The sequence below is a fragment of the Megascapheus bottae genome, unplaced genomic scaffold (genome assembly GCF_031878675.1).
Source record: "Megascapheus bottae isolate mThoBot1 unplaced genomic scaffold, mThoBot2.hap1 HAP1_SCAFFOLD_50, whole genome shotgun sequence".
Taxonomy (NCBI): Eukaryota; Metazoa; Chordata; class Mammalia; order Rodentia; family Geomyidae; genus Megascapheus; species Megascapheus bottae.
In genome coordinates, this window is record NW_028327837.1 from 2,114,306 (window position 1) to 2,139,203 (window position 24,898).

At 39.1% G+C, this 24,898-nt stretch overlaps 1 protein-coding gene across 1 annotated transcript in view; it reads right to left on the reverse strand.

The window, feature by feature from the left end:
• LOC150039056 (uncharacterized) overlaps window positions 1-24,277 on the reverse strand; it is a 341,232-nt gene extending 316,955 nt beyond the window's left edge. The window contains exon 1 of the mRNA XM_090328058.1: window positions 24,129-24,277. The gene's annotated coding sequence lies outside the window, so the exon portion shown is untranslated. The remainder of the gene's footprint in view (window positions 1-24,128) is intronic.
• Window positions 24,278-24,898: the final 621 nt, after the last annotated feature.

Below are 24,898 nucleotides of genomic sequence, written 5' to 3' on the forward strand. Positions count from 1 at the left end.
GGCTGAGGAGAACTAGTTTCAATACTCTCATGCCATGTAAATGGAAATGCTTTTTCTCAAAATCAGATTTATAGGCTCACCCACCATGACAGGTTCACAGTGACCTGTTATCCCATAAAATATTTTGTTAGCCATCCAAATACACAGGAGCTTTTTTTAAAAAAAAATATTAGGTTTGAAGAAAATGAAAGATTGTTGAAGTCTTCATTTTAGTTCTTTAGTAAGGTCTAAAAAGGGCTGGGAGTTTTGGCCTAGTGCTAGAATGATTGCCTAGCCTGCACCAAAACCTCGGTTTAATTCCTCAGTACCACATATACAGAAAAAGCCAGAAAGTGGTAGAGCATTAGTCTTGAGAGAGCCCAAGGACAGCACTCAGGCCCTGAGTTCAAGTCCCGGGACTGGCAAAAAGAAAGTATAAATAATAAGGTCTAAATATAAGCCACCCCCCAACCTTCTATGTACGGAGCAATATAAAGGAACAAAGCAGTGATATTCCAAGATGGCATTGTGAAAATGTGTGATACTTCTTTTCTCTCTTTTTTCATGATCAGGATTGCATCAGTCAGTTCATTGGTTCTCTTTACGACACTGGTCTTCATAGCATATCACCAGCCTGTTATAGTTATAATCAGCCTTAATAAGAACCCAGGAACAAACTGAGGACTACTTTCAAGGCACATCCTTGAAGGTCTTTCCTATTTGAAAATAGATGAATTTTCTTGCGCATCAACTGAAGCATTCTATTGGGAGGTTACCCAAACTCATCTATAAAGCTTTCAATTTTTATCTCAGACTCATTTGGGAAGGCTTTAGAAACTAACAAGAAAGAAAACTAGCAAATCCTTACTGGAAATCCTAATCCTTACTAATTTCCTTTACTTTTACTAGAACATAAATAAGCCGAACTTAGAAAAATATGCTTTTTGGTTATCTTATATCTGAATCATCTTTATTAGGAAAGGCAAGATCTCTTTCATAAATGGAACAAAATACAGTTGGGATCATTCAAAATTGCATTAGTAAATCATGTTTTGAAAGTCAGTCTCATCCTCATCTTCTGATTGTTCTATTTTATTGTTAATCTGTGATATACAACACGCTAGGAGTTGTATATGTTCACAGCAATATAATGCACTGTTTTTAACTTGTTCTGGATTTATCTTTTCAAGGTCAAAGCATTCCAATCTGCCTAAGAAACTACTTGGTGGAGATCATTTTTTCATAAATTCCATATCTTCTTAATTCCCATGCATGTTTAAAATTCTAATCAGAATGTGAAAAGCCACATTTAAAAGCGATAAAATGGAGAGAAGCAAAAGCTTTCATCTGCCACTATGTCGTTCCTATTTATTTTATGACACATTAACAAAAAGCCTATTTTCCCCATCTCATCAAATGTGTCAGCAATAATGACCTGATATTAAGAATTAAGGGGAGGGTTTTTTTTTGTTTGTTTGTTTCCTTTTCTCTGTTCCTTCTATATTCTTTGGGTACTGTGAGTTACTCTACTGGGGCAGTACTTAGACAAATACTCTCATCCCTTCTCATCAGTCAGCTCTTTCATGTTAGTACAACTTGAAAGTACCATGATCAATCATTGTTTCTTCAGCTGCCAGCCAAAATGTTCATTTTGTGAATACTGAATCAGCATTCCAATCAAGGACAATAGAGAAGTCTCATAGTTAATTTTAAATGCTCGATCTGGAAGAGATAAAACTCTGTAAAGGGGTTTCATAAGTGGGAAATGTTAAGTCATCTGTGCCTCTGCTACTAGTATTGAAACATTGAAAAGGAAAATAACAAACAAGGTAAGGGAAATAAACATTAGCTTGCTGCATGTCCTGAAAGCAATAGCTCCCACAGACTATGTTGTAGGCTACGTGAACGGCTTTTTTCATCACAGGAAAATGCACATTTAAAAGGTAATCCAGCTGGGCACTGGTGGTTCATGCCTGTAATGCTAGTTATTTGCTAATTATTCAGGAGTCTGACATCTGAGGATTGCAGTTGAAGTCTGCCCAAGCAGGAAAGTCCAGGAGACTCCTATCACCAATTAACCACCAAAAATTCAAAAATGGAGCTGTGGTTCAAGCGGTAGAGCACAAGCCTTGAGCAATAAGCCCCTGGGACAGCACCTAATCCATGAGTTCAGGACCAGCACAAAAACAAAAACAAACATTAAAACAACAAAAATCCATCCAAAAGAGTAAAAACATCTGAATAAGGAATAGATAAAGCCCCGAGGAATAAAGTTAAAGTAAGAAAACACTGAATGAGGATATGGTAAAGAGCAAATACCTGGTAATAAAAAAAATCTACCTAAACTAATTCTACCTAACCAATTACATAGGAGGTATCAAGATTAGAGCTGGCAAAATATAGCCATATCTGGCATTGAGAGTTGGGTAATAACTAGCCTGTTTTGGCTGCCTCCTTGCTTCTTCTAGGTTCTCTTCAGGATACAATCATGTCCCTTCTGCTCATTGTGGGGGAACTGTTGCATTTCTTCCTATCTACACTTGGTACAAAGGGCAAAATAAATCAGCAAATAAGCAAACACATGACTACAAACAGAACATCATAATGGTTTGTGCTCCAGAAATACATGCTGAGTAAATGAACTGTGATATTTCTACAACTTAAAAAAATAGTTCTACTACCATTAACTACCAAAGGAAAATATGGAAAAGGAAAAGGACAGTAAGTAGGATCAAATTTTTGCATTATTAACTCAACTTGATATAGTTTGCTTATTTCTAAAAGTGCAGATATAATAGTAACTTAAAAGTGTATTTCATGGGCCGGGAGTTTGGCCTAGTGGTTAAAGTGCTTGCCTAGCATGAGCGAAGACCTGGGTTCGATTCCTTGGTACCACATACATACAAAAAAGCTGGAAGTGGTGCTGAGGCTCAAGTGGTAGAGCTCTAGCCTTGAGAAAGGCCAAGGACAGTGCTCAGGCCCTGAACTCAAGCCCAGGACTGGCAAAAAAAAAAGTGTATTTCATGGCATTGCATTTTAGACTTTGAGGAATAAAAATAAAAGTGTGTATTGAGTAAAGATTTTATAGTACTTTTAAGTAGGAGACATCAGGTATAAACATATAAATGGCTACATAAATACAATGACACTCCTAATATTCATATAGTTGACTAAGAAAAACAAAAGATATTAGGAATTTGAAAGGGGACTGGATTTCCTAACTTTGTCTCCTACATTTACATGTTGTGTCAGCTAGGTTAGTTATTTTACTTCTTTGAGTCATTTTTCTCTTTCATTGGAAAAGTTAATATACAATTGGAACTAACTGGGTGAACCTCTACATTAACTGCCACAGATAAGACATTTGATATAAACAACAAAAATTCTTGAAATTATTTGTTTTTGTGGTCTTTCACAATCTTCTCAGTTTGTTTACTGAAGTAATTCATTCTAAGTCTTAGAGCAGTCTGGTTAAAACAGAAAAGTCAGGATGGTTAATTTTTCTCTAATCTTTAGAATTTAGAGTCAGAATCTATGAAGTTTCATTTTATGTGGTTAAGTTCAAGCTGAGAAAAAGCCCACCAAACCAATTTCATCAAAGAAACAGCAGATTTGATTAGAAGAAAATGTAGGTTACATGCTTTGTCTTACTGACTTTGTGGTTGAATGAAAGAATTCCTTATCCTCAATCTTCATCTATAATCCTAGAAATTTTCCACAGAACAGAAACAATCATCAAAGGGCAAATAAGAACTTGTATTTCTCCATTTAGTAATTCAATCTTTAAAAATTAATTGCTGTATATTTCCCTATTAGGAAATTTAAATCCTGGGGACTGCTCCTAACTGATTGTACTAAAATAGAATTCCCTTTTCCCATACTCATGTCAGCTTCATGCAAATGGATCTGAGAGTGCCTTTAGAATAAAACCAGCTGGAGTCTCTGCACTTATTTATGAGTCCAGTTTTCTAGGCTTAATTTTGATTTATAACTATTGAAATTACACCAGGCATTTTCACTGCTTCAAAAAGTGGCTCTGATTTTACCATTGTATGAGAGAGATTGGAATTATTTACCAACATATTGAGTTAGGAACATTTCCTCTCGGTACAGGCAAAATCTATAATGTGCCTAATAATTTATTATTTTTAGTGTGTGTGTGTGTGTGTGTGTGTGTGTGTGTGTGTGCAAATACTAGGTCTTGAACTTAGCCTGGATGCTTTCTCTTAGCTTTTTTATTCAAGGCTACCACGTAGACCCCAGTTCTGCTTTTCACCTTTGGGTTGTTAGTTTCAGATGAGTTTTATAGACTTTTCTGCCTGGGCTGGCTATGAACCATGATCCTTAGAACTCAGCCCCCAATGGAGCAAAGATTACAATTATGAATCACCAGTGTCTAACTTAGAATATATCTTTATGTCCATGTTGTACTTGAATTTCTAAGTATGTGATTGTGTTATCTCCAACAGCTGTGAGTATTAGATTTTTCAAATCCAACTAGAAGGAATCAAATTACTTATTTTCCACCTTTACTAAGTGACTTCAAAGTTATAGCTATTAAGGGTTTCAGATAAACATTTGACATGCCATCTGGTGGCAGTGCGCAAAGGATATACACAAATATCCTTGCTTTATATTCATGCTGTCTTCACTACAGGTAATCCTCACCCAGTGACATCCTGTTAAGGAGAGCAACAAGTCTTTTGCTTGTAGCCAAAGTCAGTATTCTATTTACAAGATACCAAATTCACAGGAGATTAGTTAAAGATGTTTTGTTTTGGGAAAGGAAGTGGGACATACATAGACCAATTGCTTGCATTTTTTCTCCTAGCAATAACTATAATTACTTAATTAATGGTAAATTGTAATTAATAAAAAGTAAAAGTTATAGGGGACCAAGACATGTGAAAGGGTATCAATGTATGGGAATTAATGCACCATCTATCTGGCAAATATCATGTAACCCTTCTATTAATTACAATAAAAATATATGAAAAAAGTAAAAGTTGTACAAAAAGTGAAAGTCAACTTTGACTAATAAAATATTCTAAATATGATAGTTTTCAAGAGTTCTGAGACATTGTAAATATTAGTCAACACTGTGGAACTTTTATACCATCTGCTCCCTAAGAGTATAATGGTCCCCTTGGATCCTAATATAGCTGCCCTTATGCAGCTCTTGAAATGTCTTTTTATTTTGCCAGTCCTTTTACTCAGGGCCTAAGCACTGTCCTTGGGCTTTCTCAAGGCTAGAGCTCTACCACTTGAACCACAGCACTACTTCCGGCTTTTTCTATATCATGCTGGCTTCATGCATGCTAGGCAAGCACTCTACCAAAAGGCCAAATTCCAGGCCCTTGAAATCTCTATTTTGTGCAGACTATTTTTTTTTTTGGTTGGTCATGGGCATAAACTCTCGGCCTAGGTTCTGTCCCTGAGCTATTCAGCTCAAGGCTAGCACTCTACTACTTGAGTCCTGGGTTCCCATGAATATAACTTTTTGTGATTAAAGTCACTTGAAGATGTAGTTAATATTATGGATGTGAAAATAAGAAGAGGATCCCACTCTAGTGGGATCCATCTAATGGCACAAAACAGAGAAATGTTTGTGGAGTTCAGAGAGATTCAGAAGGCTATGGAATCAGAGAGATGTAAAGTATAAGAGGATGTTGACTTGTTCATGAGGGCAGGTATGAGAAAGGACATGAAAAGAAAGGAGGGAAAGTAATATGCAGCTACTGATGATTGCCAACAAGAGTGTAGACCTCAAGGTTTAAGTAGACCTTAGGGCCTGAAAGGAACTAAATTTAATCATAAGCTGAATGACGACACAAACTAATATCCACTCCTCATCTCCAGGATGGAACAGCTTTGCCACCATCTTGGTACCAAGAAAGGACCCACCTTAGACACACTGTACCCAGACTTCTGAGAGTGCGGTAATATATTGGTATTGCTTTAAGATATGTTTGTGGACATTTTTATATAAAAAAGCAGGAAAGTAATACATGGTATGTCCTGTCCATAGTATATTATATTCTTGTTTTCCTTATATCAAAGAAAAACAGCCTGTGCTCTAAACTCTACATGGCATTCTTCCAGTCATTTTTTTCTGCTTTCTTTGGTATACCAGTTACACAGATAGTAGGTACATTCTGTGATTAACAAATACAGGCAGTACTTATCATTTAAAAGAATCATTGTTTCCTCACATTTTCTAAAGTATCCTTGAGTATGTCTTTACAATGACTTCTTCATGCTTAAACATTTTGGTTTGGTAAAGTTAGAAGTAGATCCAAAGGAATGACCAAACCTGAAGGCATTTAAGCCATTAATAGCATCAAATGACATTGCTCCTCCTATGCAGCTTTTTGGGAATGTAACAAGCTCTGATATTCCGGTGAGCCTCATGTAATTTAGTTGTCAAAGAGATGAAGCACAACCCTTTTATTTAATTTATATAAAATCAGTATCGACTTGACTGTGTCCTTTGCCAGGCCAATGGCAATTTTTCCTGGACAAGATAGTTGGTAAATGGTGGAGCCAAACAAAGAATAAAAGAAGACTTCAGGGGAGATAAAAGGTAAGATCAAAGGTTCCCTGGGACTCCTAAGTTTAAGCCATCTTTTACCTGCTATTAAGCTCAAAGTTTCTGTGACCTTGCAATACGAATAATAACAGCACCAACTTGAAAAATCCTTGGAATCCTCCTATTGCAGATACCATTAACTAAGTGCTAGCGGAAAACAGATTTTATTCTCCCTGTATGTCAATTTGTTGGGTAGATCTTGGAATTAAAAAGCAAAGATTGACAAAATGTATTGATCTTTCAGTCTCTTTAGAGAAAAAATATTCAAGAATAAATTTGTATTTTGATGCTTAAACTAAAAGGTACCTGAAGAGCAAGACTCAAGCTAAAAATCGTCTCTCAAATTGTCCAAACCTACCCCTTCCAGTATATTACAGAGAAGAATAAAACCTGGTCCTAACTAAAGATGGCTATTTAAAGCCCAAATCTCACTAAATTAGTGCTAAACAAGCACTTCTTCCTATAGGTAAACTGTCTCAAAGTTATTCATCATAACTGGTATTGCAAAAGAATTTTTTTGGAATAGGGGGCATTTCTAACATCTATAAGGTTTTCTTTTGTATGAAAATACACAGAGAAAAGTTTTTCTCTCATCATTTTTTTATCAGTCCAGGTTTCTTTTTTTTCTTGCCTTACTACCATCCCTTATAATATATATATTTATATATATATTACATATATGCATATATACATATATTCATATATATTATAGTTATTACTATTACTTTCCAGATCTTCAAACACATAAAATTATCTCCAAATGTATTATTGTCATCTCTTTCCAAAGGGAAAGGAAGGCAACAGTAGCTCACACCTGTAATCCTAGTTCAGGAGGCTAAGATCTGAGGATCATAGTTCAAAGCCAGCCCAGGCTTGAAAGCCCACGAGATTTTTTTTTCTTTTTTTTTTTTTGCAAGTCCTGGGCTTGGGCTCAGGGCCTGAGCACTGTCCCTGGATTTTCTCAAGGCTAGGGCTCTACCACTTGAGCCACAGCACCACTTCTGGCTTTTTTTTTTTTTTTTGCTACATATGTGGTACTGAGGAAGCAAACCCGGGTCTTCATGCATGCTAGACAAGCACTCTACCACTAGGCCAAACTCCCGGCCCCAGATATTTTAATTGTGTGTGTGGTTTTTTTTTGTTTTGTTTTTGCCAGTCCTGGGCTTATGCTCAGGGCCTGAGCACTGTCCTTGGATTTTTCTCAAGGCTAGAGCTCTACCACTTGAGCCTCAGCACCACTTCTGGCTTTTTCTAAGTATGTGGTACTAAGGAATCAAACCTGGGTCTTCGTGCAAGCTAGGCAAGCACTCTACCACTAGGCCAAACTCCCGGCCCCCCATGAGATTCTTATTTCCAGTTAACCACCAGATAATTGGAAGTGGTGCTGTGGCTCAAGGGTTAGAGTTTTAGCCTTGAGGTGAAGATTTCAGGGACAGCACCCAGGCCTAGAATTCAAGCACCACAACTGACACAAGAAAAAAAAAAGTGGCAGTTGTTAGGACAATTGCAGAGATTAGGATTCTTAGGTTCAAAAAAATTAAAGAAACTTTCTTCGGTGCCTCTTCAATGATTGAATGCCTCCAGTAAGTCATTAAACCCTGAAGGGAGGAGAACACGATTTTTGCTACCTACCTACCTAATTCTGCTTGATATTACAGTTATACATCTTCCACTTAGAATTTGCATACTGACTGCTCAATCATTTCTACAGAATCTCTCAAAGGATCTCAAGACTTGGTCATGTTTGGATTGTGATATATCTGACAAATAGTTAACATAAAACAAATAATTGCTAATAATGTCTTCAACTGTATAACCAGTGATGGAAAATGATAACTACATTTCCAGAATTCTTTAATCTAGTTTTAAAAAGCCTACACCACAGAAAAGAAAGCCTAATATTATCTTGAAAAAAAGCACCACCTGGTTCCATGACTTTTAGAAAAGGACACATTCTTAGAAACTTACCAAGTCAATGGTGCTGTGGCCCAAGTGGTAGAGCACTAGCTTTGAGCTGAATTACTCAGGGACAGTGCCCAGGCCACGAGTTCAAGCCCTACGACTGGCAAAACAGAAAAAGAAAAAAAAACAAAAACAAAAGAAAACTCACCATGTCCACTACCATTTTGCACAAGCACTAAAATATGAGGAAAGCCACTAGGTCAGTGCTTCTCAAACATACTGTGCATGGAACTTATTTTTCTATTAACATGAAGCCATCCTAGAAGTCATCTTTGTGAATCATTCTACAGTTAAAACTGTCACCAAATATATTTGTCACGAAGGGTACTTCACACTTAAAAGTATTTTTTTTCAATTGTATCCTTTATGGCTTATAGCACAGACAACAAGAAACATCTGAGAGAACTACAAGCATAGCCAATTCACAAGCTCCACAGAATTATATAGTATAACAGACATGGTTATTTTTCTCTGTGTAATCTATACACATATAGACTTACTGAATTTATGATGATTTAACCTCTATTTTTTCAGACTAATGAATTTTAACCAGTATTTCATACATTTTTCCACAAAACATCCCTTAGGATGAAATCATGCATTCATGTATTGATATTTTACCTATTTATCCACAGATAAATTCACCAGAATATACCATAACCAATATGTTTTACTTGGTGAATAGGACTGTCTTTATGCAACGTACCATATAAAAGTAATATTTATTTATTATCCAAGTTATAATTATTTCCTAAATTTTGAAAATTGTCATTAATTTCTTCTCCAGAATTCCCTATTTTTTTTTGTCTAATGCCTCTATCAAACCAAGTTAATTCCCTCCACTCCCCAGTTGTAAAAAGGTATAGTAAAGAGATGCCTAAATCTACACTAAAATGAGAAAAAAATTTAAAAGAAGAAGAAAACAAAGACCAACAGTCTCAGTCACAATATTCTCAAATATTGTGTTAAATCTCTTTATTACAGTTCAGATTGCTCATTTCATTTATTTGTACATAAGGTTGATTTTGCAGCACAGCAAACTAATAATAAGAGATAAATCTTCACAAGGACAGTTTTATGAACAGTGGCTCTTCCATGTAAATGATGAAAGAAAAGCACACAAAACTCCTAAGAGTGAGGATAGACTAGGGGGACAAGAGGAAGACTCAAGTGTACCTGTCAAGAAATTAATCATGTTTTACGCTGCAGGTGAGGATTTTCTGAAGATGGCTACAGTCGTGCATTAGGTTGATTGACTTCTGGACCACAAAGTCTGAAATATCCAGATGGCAGCTCAAGGAATGGGAAAATTGTGGTGCAATAATCAATTTCCAGAAAGGAGGAAAAATAAAGGTAATTTCAAATTGTGTCATACAATTTTGTGAAAGCCTTCTCATAGGGATTGGTTTCATTTGAAAATGAAAATGATTTGTGTTGTTACTGAAATGATAACTTATGAGGAACATTTATTCATCACATATGTGTCTATAAAACACAAACCTCCTATGAAATGATGATTCCTAGCATAATTCTATTATAACTCATAGGTAAATAATTTCTAATGTGCAATAAAATGGTATTTTGATAAAGATATCCAGGTTGTGGAACTTGACCTCTGGACCTGGGTGTTGTCCATGAGCTCTTCAGCCTACCATCTATCAACCTACCATTGAGCCAAGCCCCATTTCATACTTTTCTAGAGGGTAATTGGAGCTAAGAGTCTCAGATCCTTTTGTGCCCAGGCTGGCTTTGAACCTTGATCCTCAGACTCCTGAGAAGCTAGTATTACAGGTGTGAGCCCACAGGTCCAGCTCAATAGAAAATTTAAAAGTCACATTTTGTTTTTTCAAGCCTGCTTGATTTACAGTGTTAATAACCTAAACTTCTAGTGTGTGTGCATGTGTGCGTGTGTGTGTGTGTGTGTGTGTGTGTGTGTGTGTGTGTGTGTAAGTGAGGGATGTTCCTTGACTTTGATCTCAGGACATGGGTCTGTCCCTGTGCTTTTTTTTTTTTTGCTCAAGGATAGATCAAGAAGCTTGAGCCACAGCTCTACTCCCAAATCTAATTTCTTATTTAATTCATCCTATTCTTTCTGCCTCTGCTTCCACCTCTTCCAACTTTCTTCTTCTTCCTCTCCTCCTCCTCCTCTTTCTCTTCTTTCCTTCTCTTCTTTTGTTTTTTTAAAGAGTCTCTTTCTGTTATTCAGAATGGCTTCCAGTTGATTCCTGGGCTTAAAAGAACCTCCTGTCTTAATCAACTGGATATCTGGGATTCAGGTATGTGCCATCATGCCTGACAGGTGGTCCTTTAAGCTCTATTTTATTCATAGAAATTAGTGAATAAATCCAATCCTTTCAGTGGATTGCACTGAACCAGACAGATAGTATCAACAGTAATAATAAATTAATCAGGTGATTGAGTAGTTTATGGTAAGGACGGTATGTGAGGTTTTACACTGGGACTGGTCTTAATTAACAGTATATTCTTGAAACTGTCCTAAAAATTGAATAAATTGGAGATTTCCCACTTGGTAAACAAACTCTTTTGAAAACATTACTCAAGATGAACATTTATTTTAAAAGCAATTTTCACAAACAATAAACACACACACACATATATATTCATTGTAGCATATATTCAATATACTAAATATTTAATCTATTTTGGTGTCCCATTATTTAAACATACTTAGTCAAATGTCTAAGTTTCCTATGAAGTCTGTAATATTCCTATAAGTGAGAATGCTATAATGTTTGAATATTTACAATATCAATGTGATAGCAGATGAAAAAGACATAATGGAATTTAGCTTTTTTTCTTTCAATAAGAAGCAAAGGACCATCAGAAATAATTGTTAGATCAGATTCCACCTATTTTTCTTCATTCGTTAATGTATAGTCATTTTTTTTTCTTTCTTGATAAACCATGAGTTGGTAATAGCCAATTTATTTCATGGCACGTTTCAAATGAAGTTATATGTGGCTTATCTTGTATTTATTTTGCACTGGTGTATTGAACATGTTTTCCATGTTAAATTTGAACTGTCATTCCTACTGAATATGTACTGCTGTCTCTAATGTCTCCCATCTTAAAGCTTTCATTTTATTACCTGAATATTTTCTGAGGAGAGAAAAAAGTAAAATAAGCATGTGTGCATTAGCATGGCTTTACCTTTGAGCTGCCTTGCTGGTTTCATCACCTTTGGAAGGAACTGCATTTCACACTTAAGCTGTTCCACTGCAGAATGATAAGTGAGAACCATCCTGTCGATATTCACAGCTATACAAAAGACATCCAGGTACACCTGTCTTTTGAATCAGAACCTAGCTAGCCCCTCTCACATTTACAGAATTGCTTTGGAGAGGAGTTAAACCTGGATGACTTCCAAGCTAGTTAAAAATAATTCTGGGAGGAAAAGTGCAGTGTTGGTGCTCGGCAATAGAAACATGAGTAATGTTCAACGGCAGCAGATTCCTTTCAGACTGTTAGATGCTCATTTCAACTTCTAAATTTCTTGCAGGAGTTATCTCGTATTTACAGCTTTCTCCTGATAAACATATTGAAAATGCAGTCAAACAGCTTTTTATCATTTCAAAACTCGAGCTCAAATTTAATCTTGCTGCCCTGATGGAGCCCAGGAAGCTGCTAGGGCACTTCCATTATATCCAGTCCTGACTACAAAACTCCTAGTCATTCTTCACAGCTGTGACAGCATGATTCATTTCCAACAATGGGATCGATCTAGAAAGAAGCCAGGGGCAATGAACTCTGGGTATCCTATAGAAGAGAATATCCTATCTAGTTGACAAATGCTTCCCTCTTCATCCTTTGCCTAGAGATAAAGTATCACATCACTGGGACGTTAGCTTCTAGAAAATATTACAGATTTTCTTGAGGCTATTAAAATTGATTACATTTAAATCTCTATAATCAGGTATATAGCTCATAATCCCTAGCCAACTAGGTTAGAATTGTCTATCATTAATGTGCATCTTATTTCAGAAAATAGATTGCTGAGCACTTAGTTTTGCATAAGAATTTCAGGTGTGGGGACCGGGAGTTTGGCCTAGTGGTTAAAGTGCTTGCCTAGCATGCATGAAGACCCGGGTTCGATTCCCCGGTACCACATACATAGAAAAAAGCCGGAAGTGGTGCTGAGGCTCAAGTGGTAGAGCTCTAGCCTTGAGAAAGTCCAAGGACAGTGCTCAGGCCCTGAGCTCAAGCCCAGGACTGGCAAAAAAAAAAAAATTTCAGGTGTGGTAAAAAAGTAATCTATTACGCTCTGATTTATATACGAACAGAAGACCTAGCCAGGCACTGTTGCCTGTAGTTGGTCAGGAAGTGAGATCTGAGGATCATGGTTTGAAACCAGACAGGACAGAAAATTCTCATGAGACTCGTATTTTCCATTCTCTAAAAAAAATGAACTGAAGCTGTGGCTCACGTGGTACTGTGCTAGTCTTGAGCAAAAAAAGCTCAAGGACTGAGCACATGCCCTGAGTTCAAAGCCCAAGACCAGCATTGATAGAAAAAATTTAAAAAATAGGAGACTATTTTTTTTTCCTTTTTACTATTAGGGTTTGAACTCTGGGCCTGGGCACTGTCCCTGAGCTCTTCAGCTCAAGGCTAGTGCTCTACCACTTGAGCCACAGCCCACTTCTGGTTTTCTTGTGGATACTTGGAGATAAGGGTCTCATGGACTTTAGTGCCTGGGCTGGCTTTGAACAGCCATCCTCAGATCTTAGGCTCCTAAGTAGCTAGGATTACAGGTATGAATGAGCCACCAGCACCCAACAAGGAGAATCTTAAGATAATCATGATATGGTTAAAAAGTTCTTAGGTTTGCCATGACTCTTGTACATTACAAGTGATATTAATAAAATTGATAAAATTTGATAAAAAGCCTGTAGATTTGAAAGAAAATTAGATATAATGATTCATAGTACAGGTTTCACAAGCCCTTATAGGAAGAATAGGCTTGCATGTCCCTAGATAATTTAATACGATGTTCATAAAAATATCAAAATAAGACTAGAAAATGTTATCTAGAGGAAAGCCTTATTTTCCTATAGCCAGCCACAGCTCTGTAAAGCTGGAAAAAAGGTATGAAGCCATGCCAAGGAGAAAGAAAATCTGTAGTGATGAGCAGGACCTGATCTGCTGTCTCCATTCTACTTCCTGTGCCCTCTTTTCACTTTGCTTTTCTTGACCCCTGATCACTAAAATAAGATACTAGGGTAGGGATGCAAGGTAAGATGGTAAAAAGATTACAGTGGCCAGAGTCAAAACCACTAAGTGGCTTAGCTCAAAGTTAGACAGCCTTCTTAGAATCAGCAATAGATGTGGAGAAATGAATAGACCTAGAACAAATCATGTTAATGGAGGTTAGGCAAATTCAGAGACCCAAACGACACAACTTGTATCTCACATGGGGAAGCTAGGTCTAAAGTACACTGGGACAAGACTCAAGTCATTCCCACACAGTGAGACAAAGGCAGATAGACTTAAGAACAGAACACAAAGGTACCATGGCCTATGTATCTCTGAGCATCAAGTTTTTATCTAAGTGAGCTCCAAGAAATGGAAACTAGAGATTCTTTTCTTTGTCGCTGTTGTAAGTTTTCTCTTCTTTTTGTCATATGTTCATTTATATGTCATTGGGAGGGTAAGGAAGTGAACCAGTGCAGCAGTGGTAATCACTAAACACTACGTTGAAAATGAACTAGACAACTTGTGGGTGGGGGTGGGAGGAAAAAACTGAGAGAGAGTGAAGAAAAGGGTGAGATTGTCCAAAAGAAATGTACTCACTATCTGATTTATGTAACTATAATCTCAATTTACATCACCTTTATAATAACAGTAAAAAAACAATCTGTGAGAGGAGTCTGTGCTGTGAATACAAATGCTCTACCAATATTAAATCCTTGGCTAGTTTCAAAGGATTTTCCTCTCAGGAGCCTCTGAGAGAGGACATCATGCCCCCTCTCACTTTCTCACAGCACCTGCAGATGGCACCAGATTTTTCCATGGGTAACTCCTCTAGGCTCCATCATCAAAGGCCTATGGATTTGTTTATTTTTGAACAATAATTGCTAGGCATTGAAGTGCCACCATAACGTGTATTTTTTGCTATTAAGAGGATTACCTTCTAGCAAGAAAAAAATGTGTATATAGTTTTTTAAAAGACCTGAAATTCCAGACATTACAGTAAAGTAGAAACAGATAACCATGTGGAAGAGTACAACAAGGTCTACTACACTCCAAAGCGTCAGAAGACTTTCCTAAGGAAGTGGTTTATTAGGCATGCCAAGGTTATTAATCCCAGTGGAGCATGTGAGAGAAGGGCCCACATTGGAAAATAGATTGCCACTAACAAGCATCCACAGGGTAACAAATATAGACCAGAAGTTGGTTAGTCTACCTGGGATCTACCGAAACAAATTGGGAAGAATGAGAACAAGTAAAAATACCTAGGATTACCTCTTACGTGGGATCCTTTTAAAAATTGATCCTGTCTAAATTCTGGACCCATTGGCCAAGGATTATTGTTCTATGGAAAAGGAATGAACTATTGGCCTATGTCCAAATATTACATTATTTAAATATTCCTAGAGGATTCAAGTGCTGGCATCTTGTAGAATACCCTAGAATGGATAATAAGACCACAAGACTATTAAGAGCTAGGCTAGTATGCTGGCTTGTACATCAGTTGTCCAACAATGAAATTCCAGAAGATAAGATTTGTGTTGATACATCTAAAACCATACTTTCACTGATCAACAACTCTGGAAAAATCTAGGGACTTTAATTTAGAGCTTAGAAATCACCTACTAGAATATTCGCAACAACTAAATGAAGCCCTCCTATATAATTAAAGGTTATTGAAGCCTGGGAAAGCAGGAAAAGTCAACTGCTAACAAATTTGCACAGTCATAAACAGAATTTCGAAAGGTGTTTGTAGACCTATAGTAACACAGAAGGGCCTTGATAATTGATAAAGCTTCAAAAGTAGAAAATTTTATACTCACACCTTGCTCATGTAATGTATTACCTCTGGGCATCTGAAGAGAACAGTTCAGTTCCCATTGCTATAAATATATATTTCTTCTTTCATGAGGTATCTTCCACCACACACACACACACACACACACACACACACACACACACACACACACATCAGGTCAAATCTGATATGCAATGAAAACAGCTCTGTCTACTACCATTTTACAACATAGCTGTGCAAACAATTTTAAAGATCCATGCTTGCTCCACGAAAGAGTATCTTAGTCAAAATACATACGTGTCCATTCTAAAAGATCCCTGCCCCTGCTATGCAGCTCTTCTGTCATTAGATAGACAAAAACAGAGTCTATGGATAGTAATAAACTGGATGTTTAGAAATGGAGAAAATAGAAAACCTACTCTTAAGTGTAGCTGTGACCTAATATTTGAGCTCCAACTAATATGAATATAAATTGATCAAATGTCAAAGGAAATGTGAGAACCCTTGGGTGCCTGAAAGTTTGGTTTAAAAAAATCCTCTCATCTGTCTTTATTATTCCCTTTGACCAACATATCAATGACACCTTAGTAGAGGATATAGGATAAACAGAGCCAAACATGCATGAACTGGGAAAAATGAAGACATGAGAAAAGCCACTTAGAGCATTTAATAGACAATACAAAGTAAGGCAGGCACCAGTGGCTCACACATGTAATCCTTGCTAAGCAGGAAGCTGTGATATGAGCACTGCAGTTCGAAGCCAGCCAAGGATAAGGAAAGCCTATGAGACTCAGTTCCATGCCTTCTGCCCCCAACACCATTTTTTCTATTCTCTTGGCATCCCCCTGACTTCGTGGAAATGGCTTACTCTTGTTTGTGCTCATTCATGCCCTGTCTCGTCTTTATAATTTTACTGGCTGCCCTTTCCCCAGAGGGCATCCAGAAACTGGCTGGCCTTTGGCATCTGTTCAGCTGAAATTCAGCTGAGAACTTTCCAGATGCAGCATTACCACTATCCTCTCTAGAAAGCTGTCACTTGGTGCTGGCAACACCTCAGGTCAGCTGTCCCGTGGCCTGCTTCTCAGCCGTTCCACTTTACTGGAGACCCACAAACAGTAAAATGAAGCCAGGAATCACTTCATCCCTTGCAGAACAGGTATTGGTCACCAGTGGCCTCTGATCAGGATCTCAGATGCTCCAAGCATTGAATTGCAAGGACCCAGTATAGTCTAACCCTTAACGTGAGGGCAGTGAGAGGACACTGTGCTGCAAACCAGCAGAAGGCAGAGCCAGGTGCAGAAATCCCGGGAGCTTCAGTACTTACTTACAGGTACTTATTTACCTTACTGCAATGCAATGAATCATCTAGATGAGGTAGGTGGCCTACTGCTCAGTTGTCCTCTAGCTTCATTAGCCTTTACAACCCCATTCTCCTGTTCCATGAGAGATGTCAAATCAATGTTATTAACTGAAACTCTAAATGTCCAGTATATATAAATACACTGAAGTCAAGAATGTGGTGTAACTAAATTTGTATGTCTGCTGAGAAATGTGATCCACCTTCCTTTACCTCTGATAGCCCTGTTTTCTGGTGACCTCTCAACCTCAAACCAGGGTATAATTCCCTGCAGCCTCTGAAAGCTTCCTGTTCCATAACTCATTCTCACCTGGAGAAGAGGGCTGAGGAGCTCATTTCTAATGTGGTTAATAACAAGTCTTAATCCAGGCACACTGGTGGCTCATGCCTGGAATTCTACCTCCTCAGGAGTCTGAGATCTGAGAAGCAGGATTCAAAGTCAGTCTGGACAGAAAAGTTCATGAGAATCTTAGCTCCAATTAAAAACCCAGGAGAACCATGACATGAGAAAGGGTATCAATATTTGTGAAGTAATGTACCTTCTATCTGGAGAATATAATGTAACCCTTCTATTAATTACTATAAAAATATATGAAAAAAAAAACAGGAGAAGAGGACTGCCTTAGTTGTTAGGACACTAGCCTTTGGGTGAAAAAAAAAAAAAACTAAGGAAAACTGTTCTGACCCTGAGTAAGCCCCAAGATTGCCACATACACACACCCCAAAATAGTAATAATTCCTTATATATCATCATTAAAATGATGCTTCCAACAACTGCAAGTCATCCAGTGATGGACATTCTCATGAGACAAGAAAGGACCCACCACCACTTAGTTTACCACACTGCTAAGGGTCACCAAGAAACACATTTGTACCCCCTCTCTGAATGCCTGAGACTGGAAAGACCATTAGCATTCACCAGTGACTAATGTGAGGAACACACACACACACACACACAGATTTAATTCTGGCCTCTTTAATAATGGTGGAAGAGCTGCTCTGCCATCTCTGTAACTACAGGGATTTTCCAGGAAGAACCAGATAATAGAGTTCACCCACAGAGCTCACAAAGCTATCCTGGCTGCACAGCTTTGCAACTGAAAATGCTACAATCTCATCCCCAGGGTCTCCAATTTCCTGCTCCTCCCACGCTAGTCTTCCACCCACCACCACTCACATACCATACCATCTCACACTCCACAGGTTCCCCTCTCAGTAAATAGGCTTGAACTATCAAAGGGAATTCAAGATGGGCAGGTACAGGAAATTTGAGTCATGTTGGAGTGCTACCCTTTTGTTAACATGGCTACCTGTATCAAGTCAGTGGCAGAGCATCCAGAATACCCTTGATTTGGTCTGCAGAGGCCAGCAATATTATTGCAGAAGGATCAACCCTCAACTACATGGAAATCTTTATGAAATGTTTCTAAGAAAAAGGTAAACTGAATGACAGGGATGTTCTGATGCACCTCTCTTTCATGGTACTATGTATTGTAGGTCATTAGGGGAAAGTGTTTCCTTCATTCATTCATTCATAAAGTGTGAGCAAGGAATGACATCATCCCATCTGTAAGGAAATGGAAAGACTTGGAAAAAAATCATATTAAGTGAAGTAACCCAGACCCAAAGAAAACTGAGCTCCATGGTTTCCCTCAGTTGTAACAATTAGATAGGCCAAAGACTTAAAGAGAGTCTTCTCTGAAGAAGAAACAAAAATGGTCTAGAGACACAGGAAGAAATGCTCGACATCTCTGATCATAAAAGAAATGCAAATCAAAACATCTCTAAGATTCCACCTCACTCCAGTTAGAATGGCCAGGATCAAGAAAACTAATAACAACAGATGCTGGAGGGGATATGGCCAGGAGGGATCACTGCTACACTGTTGGTGGGAGTGGAAAGCAGTATGGCAGTTCCTCAAAAGACGAAACATAGAGCTCCCCTATAACCCAGCAATCCCACTACTTGGCATTTACCCAACCATCCAGAAACAAGGGCATACTAAATCCAATAGCACAATGATGTTCTTTGCAGCAGTATTTACCGTACCAAAGCTATGGAACCAACCCAGATATCCCTCAGTTGATGAGTGGCTCAACAAGATGTGGTATTTATACACAATGGAATCCTATGCTGCTGTGAGAAAGAACGACATCACCCCATTTATAAGGAAATGGAAAGACTTAGAAAAAATCCTATTAAGTGAAGTAAGCCAGACACCAAGGAACATAGGCCCAATAGTCTCCCTCATTTGTCATAATCAGTAGAAACCTTGGGCTCTCCTCCCAGAGATTTAAAATAGAACAAAATCTAGAGACATTAGGCCAAATCTATATTGGAGAAAAGGATTGTATAACATTGGCATTACTCCTGATGAAACATAACGCGATTGGCACACGACATTGTGCCTGGGCCCAGGACCACAGTGCACATATGACACAACAGGGCAAATAAGCCACACTCTGCAGTCTCTGGAGACATGGGTGCCAGTGGGAGGTGTGTGTCACTGATTCTCACAGTGTACCCCTCTATAGGGAATGTTGGTTGTGGGGGAGACTGGGCCTGTGTAGGGACATAGGAAGTATCTGTCATTTTCTTTTAATTTTACTGTGAACTTAAAACTCCTCCAAAGTATTAAATTCTGAGCTGGGCACCAATGGCTCCTGCCTCTCATCCTAAACTACTCAGGAGCCTGAGATCTGAGGATTCAAGGTCAAAGCCAGCCCACGCAGAAAAGTCCATAAAACTCTTATCTCCTGTTAACAAGCAAAACCCCAGAAGTGAAGCTGTGGATCAAGTGGTAGCAGGCCAACCTGTGGGACCAAGTGAGTGGCCCTGGCTGGGACAGGCAGGTAGGAGGAGGCTGGGTAGCCTTGCATTGGGTGGGTGAGGTGCGCCGCCTACTGGATGGTAATGGAATAAGGTACTATGGAACTAGCACTGGAGAAATAAACACCTTTATGCATCTCAGCTTATCTGTATCATTATTGTGCTCCCTACACAGCCTTAAGCAAAAATGCTAGTGGACATGCCAAGACCCTGAGTTCAAGCTCCACTACCAGTGTACGCATGCATGTACACACACACACACACACACACACACACACGTGAGATATCCCTCTGTACATGACCTTAATAATAACAATAAAAAAAATGTTTAAAAGCCAAATGAAAGCTCTAGCCCTGAGTTTAAGCCCTTGTACCAGTATGAAGTAGTAAGATAATCAAGCTCTTTGAATAAACTCAAACCATCTTTGTGGCCTGACAGTAGGCCCAAACTTCTTAAGCAACACAAAAGTAACAACCATTAAAAAAAGAAGGAATGGGGGTGGGTGGAGTGAAATGGGGACCAAGACATGAGAAAGGGTATCCATGTCTGTGAAGTAATGCACCTTCTATCTGGTGAATATAATGTAACCCTTCTATTAATTGTAATAAAAATATGAAAAAAGAAAGAAAAAGACAACAATCATTCATTATATGGCTTTTGTTTCAATATCCTGGAGGTCTTTTCAATTAGCTTCACATTATATGGCCTTATGTATCAAGATTTTGCTCTATTGCTAGTAGAGCCCAAGGTTTCTACTGATTATGACGAATAAGGGAAACCATTGAGCCTAAGTTCCTTTGAGTCTAGCTTACTTCACTTAATATGATTTTTTCTAAGTCTTTCCATCTGCATTTCTGAAACTCTAACACCATACAGTCATTTGCTTCCTTCTGAAACATATCCCTTGAAGGAAGATGTATATCTTCCTTGCGCTGATATACACTTTCATAAAATTTAAGTAATGACAACTTATTTTTCACAGAATTTCCTAACAATCAATGTCAAATGTCAAATGTAAGGCTGGATTTATTGGTCTAAAAGCATTCTACTCTAGAAAACTAAAAATGGACAAAAGTAAAAAAAAATTACTCCCGTGATGCCAAAATGCCGTGTTGATATATTGACCAGTTTTCTGAAAAACAGGGTATTTGACAACACAACAGTATTTATTTTATTTTTCACTTACATTTAAAGTAAGTAAACCTAGTGTCTACTCTCAAAATAGTCAAATAATTATCATCCTAAAAGAACCCAGAACTTTATTGCAAATATCTTTTCTGAAATTCTCTAGTTATTATACATTTGGAAGTGAGTACATAGCATTTTCAAGGCAATTATACACACTAACTGGTATATAAAAATTAAGATTAAATAAACCTAACCCTACCTGTTGTTACTGTATGCATTTATTTGAAATAGGGAAGAAAGGGGGAAAAACAAGATGACTTGGGGGGGGGTTGGGGAGCAAAAGAGGGAGAAAAGCATGAGAAGAGGTATCAAAATTCAAAAAGTAATATACCCACTACCTGCCGGGCGTAACTGTAACCCCTCAATACATTACCCCACCCCAACCATTTTTTTTAAGTCTACCCCTAAGGCAAAGTAAAGCCCCACCAAAGTTCTAAATCCAATCACCAAACACTTAGTTCTTAATCCAAGTATCTTATATACATTACACACATTCTTTAAAGAAAACTTCCACCTAAAATAAAGCCCAGATACAGAAAAGCACACATAAGAGGTATTCGGCTTAATGCATTACACAAAGGCCAACTCCACTGCACCACAACTAGGTTAAAAAACAAACGGTGGAAAAACAAAAACACCCTGCCACTTCAGAAACAAAATAGCAATCACAGCCTTCTCCTTCCTAACCTATCTTTTAATGAAATAAGTTTCCTGCAGACTTTTTTTTCTTAATGTAGTCTTGCCACCCAAGTTTGCATTCCAAGACAGCAAATATTTAACTTATAAAGGCATAATTTCATTGAAATTGTATCTCTTAACAGACAGATGTATATTCCTAGACAGCAAATCTTAACAATGCTTTTCAAAATGTTTTACTAGGCTTCTTTCTTAACTGGACTAATAAGGGATGTCCACGGAACTGATTGACTAGATTAAGACCTAAATATATATGTGTGGGTTTTTTTTTTTTTTTTTTTTTTTTGCTAGGGCTTGAATTCAGGGCAAGGTCTCACTTGGCTTTTTCACTCAAGCGTAGTGTTCTACCTTTTGAACCATGCCTCCACTTCTTGCCTTTACTGGTTAACTGGAGATAAGAGTCTGCTCAGAATTTCCTGCCTTGGCTGGCTTTGAACTCTGATCCTCAGGTCTCATCCTTCTGACTAGCTAGGACCAAAGGCTTACACCACCAGTGCCCAATGTAAGAGCTAATTATATTTTTAAGGAAAAAAATTACTCATATAAAAAATATGTATAACTTAAGATCCACGAAAATGAACCATGAATAAACAAGTTGGATTGGTAATAAGTATCTTACTCAGTCACTGCTTTTCTTTTAGTATATTTCTTCTTTTACTACTACATATAATAAGATACAAATTCATTTATATAAACACTGATTTTTTTTTCAGTTTCAGGATTCCTGAACTAGACATTTTCCCCCAACAATGTATTAATATTATATATACTCTAACCATAAGACAAATTCCACCTATCCCAGGAAGACAGATAAAAGCTGTAATTTCACATTCGGTCAAACAGAAAGGAGTCAATTTTGTGGTTTATGAAGGCAGCAAAACTAACTGGAAAATTAAAGTTATTATAACATTACGGTAGTTATAACTAAGTACATATTTTAGGAGCCCTTTTATCTTTTATCCTTGAAACATGTATATGAACAGTCTTGTGCTTAAGATTGCGACCAAAAGCAATTGGTGGGGGTTTTATTTTTTTTTCTAAATTTAGGACCCTCTGTGTCCTCAACAAACATATCCATTTTTCACTGAGGTTCAGCTAATGTCTAAAAATTCTGCTAAAACTAAATGTTGATATGGCAGGATTCGCACATAATTTTTTTAAAAAAAATTGGCCTTGGTGAAATGTAACTTTGTCTCAAAGTATAATGTACGAATATATGTGAAGAACAGAAGAACCCTGGCTTCTAGTTCAAGACATTCCTTTATTACCTATTCCATTCAAAATGTTTCCTGTCTGCTGTGTGCCAAGGCACTGTGTTGGTTGATATCCTAGATTTAATACGTATTTTCTCGCAAATGCAGTCACATGGACACATTTAGCAGTATTTTCCTAAGTGTGTAATTTAACTCTTAGGAAGTGAATGGTATAAACACTTTGAGCACAACCATGCACGTATATACGACCACGACATACATTCTTGAAATTACCTATGACAACCTCCCCCCATCAGCAGACAAACTAAATGGCATGAATGTGCTAGCTTCAGTGCTACTAGAAGACTTTTCACTGAGCAACTTACAAGGTGACGAGCCTGCACGTCATTCCATGACTGGTTCCATGAATTTTGCAGAAAATAACCCAGGCTGAACTGCGCTGCGTCCCACTCCACTCACAAAACAAAAACTAAAGCAATCCCTCCAAACCAGACACGATTTTCCAGGAGCTCCTTAAAACAACTCTGCCCAATAAAGCAAAAGCTGGAAGCAATTACCAAGAAGAACACACACACACACACACACACACACACACACACACACTTTTAAAACAAAATTTCCTTGAGCCCATGTGGACCGAAACCGAACCCAAGGGGAGGTGGCGGAGCGGCCCGGTGCCGCACGAGTGGCCGCGGAAGGGTGGATCTCCCCACCCCCCAGGCAAAACAAAGGAAAACTTTACACAGGTTGCGGTTTTCTATCAAACCCGGGGCCGCCCGGAGCTTCCCCCCACCCCCACTCGTCCCCGCGCCCAGGGCCTCCCAGCCCGGCTCAGCGGCCCCCTGAGCCCAGCAGCCCCCTGAGCCCGGCGGCCCGCGGACCTCCGTCCACTCTCCAGGGCAGAAAGGAGCCGCTCCCCGCGACCCCTCATCGGGCTCCGGGATCCGAATGAAGGTTCAACGCCCCTCCCCACTCACACACACATATTTCCCACCCAACCTCCCTCCCCCACCAACACGCACACCTCGTCGGGGGCGGGGTGGGCACACGACGCCCCGGAGGACGCGGGCAGGGACCGGGAAGCCCGGGGTGGGGCGGGGACCCGGCCACAGCAAGCAGGTAGCGCGGGCAGAAGACACACGCCCGCTGGGCCGGGGGAGGGGAGAAGTTTCTCCCCAACTTCCCGACTCCGGGCCGGTGGAGAGCGGCGGTCGCGGAGTCGCCTTCCCGGAGCAGGGCGCACGGGCCTAGCGCCGCCGCCGGAGCTGGGTCCGCAGTCCCCGCCCGCGGGGCCCCGCCAGGGTCCTTACCTGCCCTCTGGCCGCTCGCTCGCGTGGGTCGCTGTGGCCTCGGCTCTGGCCCGACGGAGAAGGGGCAGCGGGCGGAGCAGACGCCCGCAGAGGCCCTCCTGCTCTCCCTCCTCCACCCGGACCACCTCCTAGGCGTGGGGGCGCGAGGCATGGGGGCCCAGGTGGCAGGCTGCAGCCAGGACTGCTGAGCCGGCCCGGGCTCCGCCACCCCGCGACTCCCAAACCACGCCCCTTCCCCGGGCCACGCCCCTTGCGCCTTCCGCGGGGGCGGGGCGGGGGCGGGGCGGGGACTGAGGCTACTTGTGCCTGGTGCCTGCTCACAGGTACTCCTGTGGCAAAAGAACTGGAAGTGGTGCTGAGGCTCAAGTGGTAGAGCTCTAGCCTTGAGAAAGTCCAAGGATAGTGCTCAGGCCCTGAGCTCAAGCCCAGGACTAGCAAAAATAAATAAATAAATAATAAATAAATAAAAATAAATAAATATTAATAGAACTGAAATCCAAGGAGTGTAAATATTAGTAGAATTTCAAAGACCTTATATGCTCTTTATTTCTAAAGGGAAATGAATTAATACTATAAAAATGTTATGGTAAATACTTGACCTGTGGAAATGATTTTTCTTAATATAGTTGAGGTAATGTATAGAGGGGTTACAGTTACATTCATAAGGTAGTGGGTACATTGTTTTTTTTTTTTTTTTTTTTTTTTTTGCCAGTCCTGGGCCTTGAGCTCAGGGCCTGAGCACTGTCCTTGGACTTTCTCAAGGCTAAAGC